This window comes from Babylonia areolata, chromosome 1 (genome assembly GCF_041734735.1).
Source record: "Babylonia areolata isolate BAREFJ2019XMU chromosome 1, ASM4173473v1, whole genome shotgun sequence".
NCBI lineage: Eukaryota > Metazoa > Mollusca > Gastropoda > Neogastropoda > Buccinidae > Babylonia > Babylonia areolata.
Window position 1 is genome coordinate 96834526 of NC_134876.1, and position 8780 is coordinate 96843305.

Sequence of the window (8780 nt, forward strand, 5' to 3'; positions counted from 1 at the left end):
AAGAGAGGGGAGGGAGAAGAGAGGGGAGGGGGAAGAGAGGGGAGGGGTAAGAGAGGGGGAGGGGGAAGAGAGGGGAGGGGGAAGAGAGGGGAGGGGGAAGAGAGGGTGGGTGGAAGAAAGGGGAGAGGGGGGGGGGGGAGAGAAGACAGGGGGATGAGGTGGAAAAGAGGGAGGGGGGAAGAGAAGTAAGAGAGGGGATGGGGAGAGGGTGGGGAAGGAGGGGGTGTGGGAAGAGAAGAAGAGGAGGAATGGAGAGGGCGGGGCGGGGGGTGGGGGAAAACAGAAGGGATGGAGCGGGGGTGGGGGAAGGGGGAAGGAGGGGGGGGAGGGGAGGCTCTGTCTTGTTGAGGGAGGTGCCTGCAAACAACAATGTCATGGAACATTCATCGGTTGATCGAGTAAATCAACTTTCAAAACACAGCTTGCTTTCGCAAAGCAGGATTGACAGGCTATCTGTTTACACAGAAAAGACGGAAGAAAAAACAAAACAGAAGCACTTGTAGCAAACAAAGATAGAAATCCACCCACCATCACCCCCTCCCCTCCCAGTTTCCAAAGTGATGTAAAATTAGAACCGGCACTTTGTCTTTCTTTCTTTGTTTAGTCCCCGCCCCCTCTCCCCAAATCTCTACCACTAAAGAAAAGAAAAAAAAAAGAAACGAAACAAAACAAAAAACTCGAAACGCACTTGAATGATCAGGCACACATCATTATGAAACGATTCAATTACTGCTGCAACAATGGTGACACCATGACAGTATACATATATATATATATAATTATATATATATTTATATGATTTACACAAAGACGTAAGATATATATATATATATATTTCAATATTAAGACGGCACCAATTCTTAAAATAGACATATAAATAAATATGAACGGTAAAACAACAATAACAATGTTAATAATAATAATAATAATAATAATAAAAACAGAAAGAAAAAACAACAACAAAACAACAAACGCATGGATGGCAGAGAGAAAAGAGAGACCTTATTCTCAGCACGTGGTCCCGATATAATTTTGGCTGTTGACAAAGTGTCAGAGGAATGAAGGAGTGACGTCATGGATCATCAATGGAAGAGATGAAAAATATAGTTTCCATATAATCCGGGTTTTCTTTTAAATATATATATATATGTATATATGTATATCTATATATCTTTTTCATCAAAAGTCGAATGCCGGCATCAATGTATCTTTTTGTATGGGAGGTGAACGAGTCAAGAATGTTGGATGAACAACAATACAGTGCATGTTATTAGCATATGCAAACATACAGAACCAGCAATGGACAATTGAATCCCAGACAAACTATGGTTGAATGACTGAACATCGCCATGGCACATTTGATTCTAGCTAAGGTGAGAGAAAAAAACAACAACAACAAAAAAAAAACGACCAGAAGCACACACAAATCAACCAATTATTATGCTTCCCCTATCTAATTTGTTTACCTTCATCTGATAATGACCAGTCTGAACACATGCAGATAGTTGAGATGAACAGTTGGCGGAATGTTTGCAATCATGTTGGGAGTGGTCTGTTTGTGAAATGACCTGTTCACTCTTAATGGATACCAGGTAGTCTATATGTGGAAAGGACCTCTCCATCTGAATGGATGGCAATAGGTCTATTTGTGGAAAAGACCACTTCATTCTAAATGGATACCAGTCGAGTAAACAGCCTGCTGTTCGCCAAGTCACGTGACCTTAATACAAAGATGAACCCTTCTTCGTCTTATACAATATGTATGACCCTGTATTCTATAGTTCCAATCAGATCGTCAATCCCCCCCCCCCCCGGCCCCCTCCCCCACACACACGTGTTTGAGAGCGGGTGAGTTTAAACCTGTCAACAGAATGGAATAAATGTTGGCCTGTGCAAAAAGTCGGGCGACAGGAAACAGCCGTGACTCGGAACAAAAATATGCATTTCTATTGAAAAAAACAACATTTTATTCGTTAAAAACATCAAATCAAAAGTACCCCTGTGACACCGTATAAGCGCATTCTGAACGATCAATTTAAAATACAGTAATCGAAAATATGAGCATATGTATAAGCATCGAGGAAAGAGAGGGGGTGAAAGAGAGATAGAGCGAGAGAGAGAGGGTGACAGAGAGAGAGAAAGAGAGAGATACAGACACAGAGAGAGAGACAGACAGACAGAGAGATAGACAGACAGACAGACAGAGACACGGAGAGAGAGACAAAGACAGAGACAGAGAGAGTGACAGAGACAGAGACAAGAAACGAAGCGCCAATCGCGAAGACCGACGGCAATACCTTGTGTATCCATAATTAAGCAGGTGATCCGCAGGCTTTTATCCCCTTTCTATCGGGTTACATTGTATATCCGATAAAAGAACGATACTTTGGCGAACTGTCCAGCATTGTGCTCCACCGACGACATGAACCACCTCGCGCTGAACTCACTTCTTCAATGTTCCATATTACCTTGTTTACATGTACGTAGGAATGGTCGGAAAGTACTGGGCTGAGAGAGAGGGAGAGTGAGAGAGGGGGTGGGGGGGGAGAAAGAGGGGGGAGAGAGTGAGGAGTGGATGAGTGAGAGAGAGAGAGGAGAAAAATGAGTGACAGACAGACAGACAGATAGATAGAGGAGGTGAAGCAAGACCTAACGGGGCTCAGGATTCAAGGAACCTGATGTCCTGACGTGAATCTTTGGAGAACATCATTCTGTCGTCCAGCTGTCCACCCACCAGACGGGAGGTTAGGTCACGTGCCTGTGTGGGTGGTCACGTGCCTGTGTGGGCTATATAAAACAAAAGAAGACGGTGGCGGGTGGAGGGGGCCGGAGGGAAATCTCTGCAAGGTACACTGGAGAGACGGGGATAAATAGACTGTGCTGGAGAGAAATGAATAGATAGACTGTGCTGGAGAGATATGAATAGATAGACTGTGCTGGAGAGACGGGAATAAGTAGGCTGCATTGGACAGACGTTAATAGACTGTGCTGGAGAGGCGAGGATAGACTGAATTGAACAAACGTGAATAAATAAGACTATGCTGGAGAGACATGAATAGACAGATTGTGCTGGAGAGACGGGAATAAACAGACTGCACTGGAGAGACGGAGACAAATAGACCGTACTGGGGAGACATGAATAAACAGAATGTGCTGGAGAAACATAAATAAATAGACTGTGCTGGAGAGACGTGAATAAACAGACTGTACTCGGGAGACGGGAATAAATAGACTGTGCTGAACGTGAATAAATAGATCCTGCTGGAGAGACGGGGATAAATAGACTGTACTGGGGAGACGGGTATAAACAGAATGTACTGGAGAGACGTGAATAGATAGACTGTACTGGAGAGACGGGGATACATAGACTGCTCTGGAGAGACGGGGATGCATAGACTGCTCTGGAGAGACGGGGATATGAACTGGAGAGCAAGGAGAGAGAGACAGACAGCAAATGCCTCACTGGGCTGAGGGGAATGTGCTGTGTAACACATCACCACACTCAACGTTCCTAGTGGCGAGGTCACACAGCCGATTCTCACGTGCAGAAGGCTGACACTGCTGTTCGATCATTTCTGTTTGTCTGTCTCCATCAGTGAAACTAATATCATTAACCTGGCGTACAATGTTCGCCACTTCCACGCGGATACCTTTGTCATTTCTTTCCTCCAGAATCCCATTCACACTCCACCTCCAGGCCTCTTCCCCTAATGTCTCACCTTCATGATGAAACTGCACAAGAAAATCACCAGATTTCTTTTATCAAAAACGGTAGATTTTGATTCCAAAATACTCACAAGTTGATTGTTAAGATATCAAAAAAACTTCTCCACGAATACAATTGCATATAGAAAACAAGACGATAATTGTAAGCTATCATTTTAATGTATATGCTCATCAGATTTACAGTTCCATGTTGAATATCATCAGTCAGCTTTTTACACACAGAAACTTGAAGTCACTCCCGCAAACCCCTTGTTTATCGTGAAAGGTTTGTCACACCAGCTCTGACAAGTTGGACATGCACGTAATTGTTATAAAGTTTACACTGCCACACTGAATATCAAATCTGCTTAATGAGGCGTTCTTCTGAAGCATAATATTATCTTAATGTGTCTGCTCTAATTTCAGGCTTACATTTCAAAGTTGGACATTGAAACGAAGATTGCTTGGACACGACACTGGACACTGTAGCTAACAATCCAATCAACCGCACCTTGTCCAGACCCTTGGCTTTGGTTTCAGACAAATCCATGCGACATTCCTTCATCCAGCTTCAGCAACATGCCAAGCTTCGGGTCACGTGACAGATCGATTCCTTATGTTGATGTCAGTTTTTACTTCAATATATAACTTACGTTCTACCCAAGAATGGTGAAATTGATTAAAAACAAAAATCAGTAGTGTCCCGTTTAATTTGTTGCAGATAATAATATTCCCCCTCCTTTATTTCAAGATAAAAAGATCAACCTCTAAGAACAGCACAGCCTTTGAACAAAAACACGGGCTTGGCTTTCAGCAGTCACCATCTCTTTCTTGAACGCCAAAGAGAAGACATGAAAAGCAAGTCCACATAAACCTAGGCAAAATCACAAAGCTTTCAAGTCAAAGACGCGGTTGCGAATTAAAAGATAACAGGTGGACGACACAAACGTTTAAAGCGAGGCCAGGTAGGAAGGACGTCCAAGGAAGCCGGCAGACTGGTGCGTCACGATATGTCCACTGCCTCACGGCTCACTGGCGCCATCCCAGTCACCCCAACAACGGTCCACCAAGGCGTTCGAGTGTCAGGAAAGCACGTCGAAAACAATGGCAAAAAACAAATATACAAAAAAACAACAACAAAAAACCGGTGAACAATAACGCATGAATTATCACCAATGTCAGTAACAATTGGAAAAGGAAGTAACGCCCCTAACTAACCAACTGGTGGTTCACGGACAGAATTAACGACGGGAAGAAACAGCCAGTGCAGAAACCAGCAAGAAGAGGCGTGAAGAGACCGACGCTAAGATTAACGATTAAAAAAAAAGGATGAAAAAAAGAAACTGAAATAAGGAAAAGTTCTGTACATGTTTTCGCTCCTTCTTACAGGCAAAACGATAACGACTATAATCCTTAAAACTGTTAACAACTCTACATCCTTACCACCATCAAACAGAATCAGCAACCAATACTTTTCAAATGTCTACACGCCCGAAAAACGAGAAGCGTCACAAGCGATGTTTTCTGTTTTGGGGGGTTATTTTATTTTATTTTAATTATTTTGTTGTTGTTAATTTTTTTTTATCAACATTCAAAACGGGTTTCGGTCTCTCATAAATCATCATCTCGAATAAAGGTCAAGACGAAACATATCGGTCAATTAAACGTGACTATATAAATGAATGTTTGAATAGCAATAACTAAATAATAAAACAAAAGATTAGAGAAGTAGATGCGATTGAAGATTCTGAAAAGGAACACACTTCCTTCTGTATTCGTTTGAGTGTATTCTCGTGTATGTATATATGTGTGATTAATCTATTTTCTTGTCTGTATATGTATTGACTGACCAAATATAAGTGAATGGATTGGCCAATGATCTGTTAGAATTTCTCCTCTCCCCTCTGTTCCCCCTCCTCCACCACCTTACCCTCCATTCTTCTAAATTTTCTTCTTCTTCTTCGTGTTTTTCTTCTATTAGGCCAATTACTTTGGTGATAATAAATTTAATCTCATGTTAATATTGATATTAGCATTATTTTACTATATTATGTACTGTTTGTTTATTTGTTTTATTTCATTATTTCATTACTTACTGTTTATGAATGTTATTTGATACAAGTCATAATATGGTTCATCAGCCGTCATGATAAAATTGAAGTGCAACGTTGTGAGCACAGTATAAGCTTTACGCTTGCTGATGCTCTTTTGTCATTCATTGCATTGTAATCATGTGTATTGTTGAATAATTAAAGATTATTTAAACCATATGTATTGTATTGATGTGCGTGTGAGTGTATTGTTTTTGTGAGTGGGTAATAATAGGCGCACACATTAACCTGGATAACAGACACCATTTGAATAAAAATGTCGCAACAGTTGATGACATCTCTCTTCCACTGGACTGGTAACAACAAATACCAACAATAACAGCAACAACCACCACAGCCGTAACACCACAGATAACAATTGAGGAAAAAAACATCAACAGCAAAAGACCATTAATTACAGTTGATATCAACAGCGATGCCTTTGTTGTCGGGGGGAGAGAGAGAGGCAGAGAGACAGAGAGAGAAAGACAGGCAGAGAGACAGAGAGACACAGAGACAGGACAGAGACTAGGAGAGACATATTAAACATGTGTTATTCGTTTCGTCAGTGATAGGGTAATCATATTAATTTTATCTGCTTAATATTCAGGACAAACATGACTAGATTGATTAGATATGATGTAAGGAAATAATGGTTTATTTTAGGTGTTATAAATGAAAAAAGGCAGTTATGTTTCCACCAGCTCCCGGTGTTCACAGAAACACCTCCAACTTGCCTAAAGCATGCAAAAACATGAACAAGGGTAATGTTCTAGTTGTGCATTTTGACGTGTGTGTGTGTGCGTGCATGCGCGCGCGCGCGCGCGTGTGTGTGTGTGTGTGTGTGTGTGTGTGTTTGAAATAAGAACACAGAGCTTTGTGGTAAGCTGTTATTGGGAATACTCAAGAAGGGAACAACGCCCTTTGATTCTGTACTGTCATCGGCAACTGTGGTTTGGGAGGTGCAGCCATACTGTGCTACACAGGACACTTTGTGACAACTCCCAAACTACGGGGGTGGTGGAGGGGGCGATGAAGGTGGGGGGAGATGGGAGGCTGGGGCTGGGGCAGGGGAGGAGGGGGGGGTGTCAGATAAAAGTGTCCTCAAAGGGAAAGAAACAACTATTTAAAATTTGGATCTTGGGGGATGGAGAGAGACAGAGACAGGGAGAGAGACAGAGACAGGGAGAGAGCAAACGCTGTACAGAGACCACCAATGATACTGTATCTGCCCATCTCGTGTTAGCATGAGCAGGCGATCAGAAGATAAATTGATAATTAGATTGTTGCTGCCACTTGTCAACATTGTAAACGTCTCTAGCACAGTGAGGAAGCCGAGGAAGCTTCACTGTCATGGGGAGACAGGAGACACGAGGTCTGGTCTTCACACTACTTGACAATGAAAACATAGTAACAAAATGCTGACACTAGGTCTGGTCTTTACACTACTTGACAATGAAAACATAGTAACAAAATGCTGACACGAGGTCTGGTCTTCACACTACTTGACAATGAAAACATAGTAACAAAATGCTGACACTAGGTCTGGTCTTCTTTACACTACTTGACAATGAAAACATAGTAACAAAATGCTGGCACGAGGTCTGGTCTTCTTTACACTACTTGACAATGAAAACATAGTAACAAAATGCTGACACTAGGTCTGGTCTTCACACTACTTGACAATGAAAACATAGTAACAAAATGCTGACACTAGGTCTGGTCTTTACACTACTTGACAATGAAAACATAGTAACAAAATGCTGGCATGTTATTTCATAATGGCAAATGTAAATGACTTTTTTTTTTCTTATTCATTTTCGTCTTCAATAGCTTATCTTTTTAAAACATTTTTATTCTATTCACCGATAGTACAAGTCAGGTTTTGGGGGAAACAATATTTTATCATCGTTACTTTTTTTCTCACTTAAAAAAAACAAAAAAACTATGATAGATAAACAATTCTAGCACACTAGGCAGCTACTCAATAAATAATATGATACACCACAAGTACTCTCAAACGTGACAGAACATGTCTACATGCAGGGGGGGGGGGGGGGGGGGTGAAGATCGGATTGAGTGGCTGCAAGCACCAGAGGACTTGAAGACAACAAGCACGTGGAATCAACACCCACCGCCACCATGGCATTGGGACACTCTCACTACGAGGGACCTACTCGCTACGCCAGACAGATAAGTATTTGCATGACCAGTGCCAACGCACACATGCATCATAAATGCACTATGCAGCCAATAAAAACATGTAGATTATATGCATTATATAATAATGTTATGGTTCCCCACACCAAGCAAAATGAACGAATCTTTTTTTTTTTTTCTCAGAAATGAAGGTGAAACATTTTGACACAAAAGTCAGTCTTTTTTTTTTTTTTTTTTTTTTTCAAAATCTCATATGTATATAATATATTTTCATATCCATATGTATACATATACTTTTTTCAACATGCATATATAACGATAAAGAACAATGAAACCGTTTGCGAGCAAAGCAGAATGACAACGATGAAGAGAGAGAGAGAGAAAAAATGTTAATGTGAATGAGAAGAACGACGGCGGACAGAAAAAGGATTTACCCAGGTCCAGAAATACAGGAAAAAAAGCTGTCAAAGTCACTTCAAGGTCCGTTATAATCATCAGAAACTGTTCTGTTCATAAAAATATTTCTTCTTCCTCCTGTCTCCTGGCTGTCTTTCCTTCACAAACCATGTGGATTATTGAAATAAAAAGGGGAACAACAACTGTCAATGACACTCATTCGCTTGATAACAGAAAGGTCATGTCATATCAGCATTCTCCATTTCCATTGATGTCCTTGTGATAAAAGCATAGCCTAGAGGGCGGGCGGCGCGTGCACACACACACACACACACACACACACACACACACCACAACATAACGCACAAACGAACTGCCACAACCACACACAATAAACACACACAAACAAACAAACACACACATACACAC

The 8780-nt window shown here is 41.4% G+C and overlaps 1 long non-coding RNA gene across 1 annotated transcript; it reads left to right on the plus strand.

The window, feature by feature from the left end:
* Positions 1-934: 934 nt before the first annotated feature.
* LOC143289920 (uncharacterized) lies at positions 935-8195 on the plus strand. The gene is made up of 2 exons (XR_013056296.1): positions 935-7170; positions 7398-8195. It is a non-coding gene; the product is annotated as an uncharacterized LOC143289920 (long non-coding RNA).
* Positions 8196-8780: the final 585 nt, after the last annotated feature.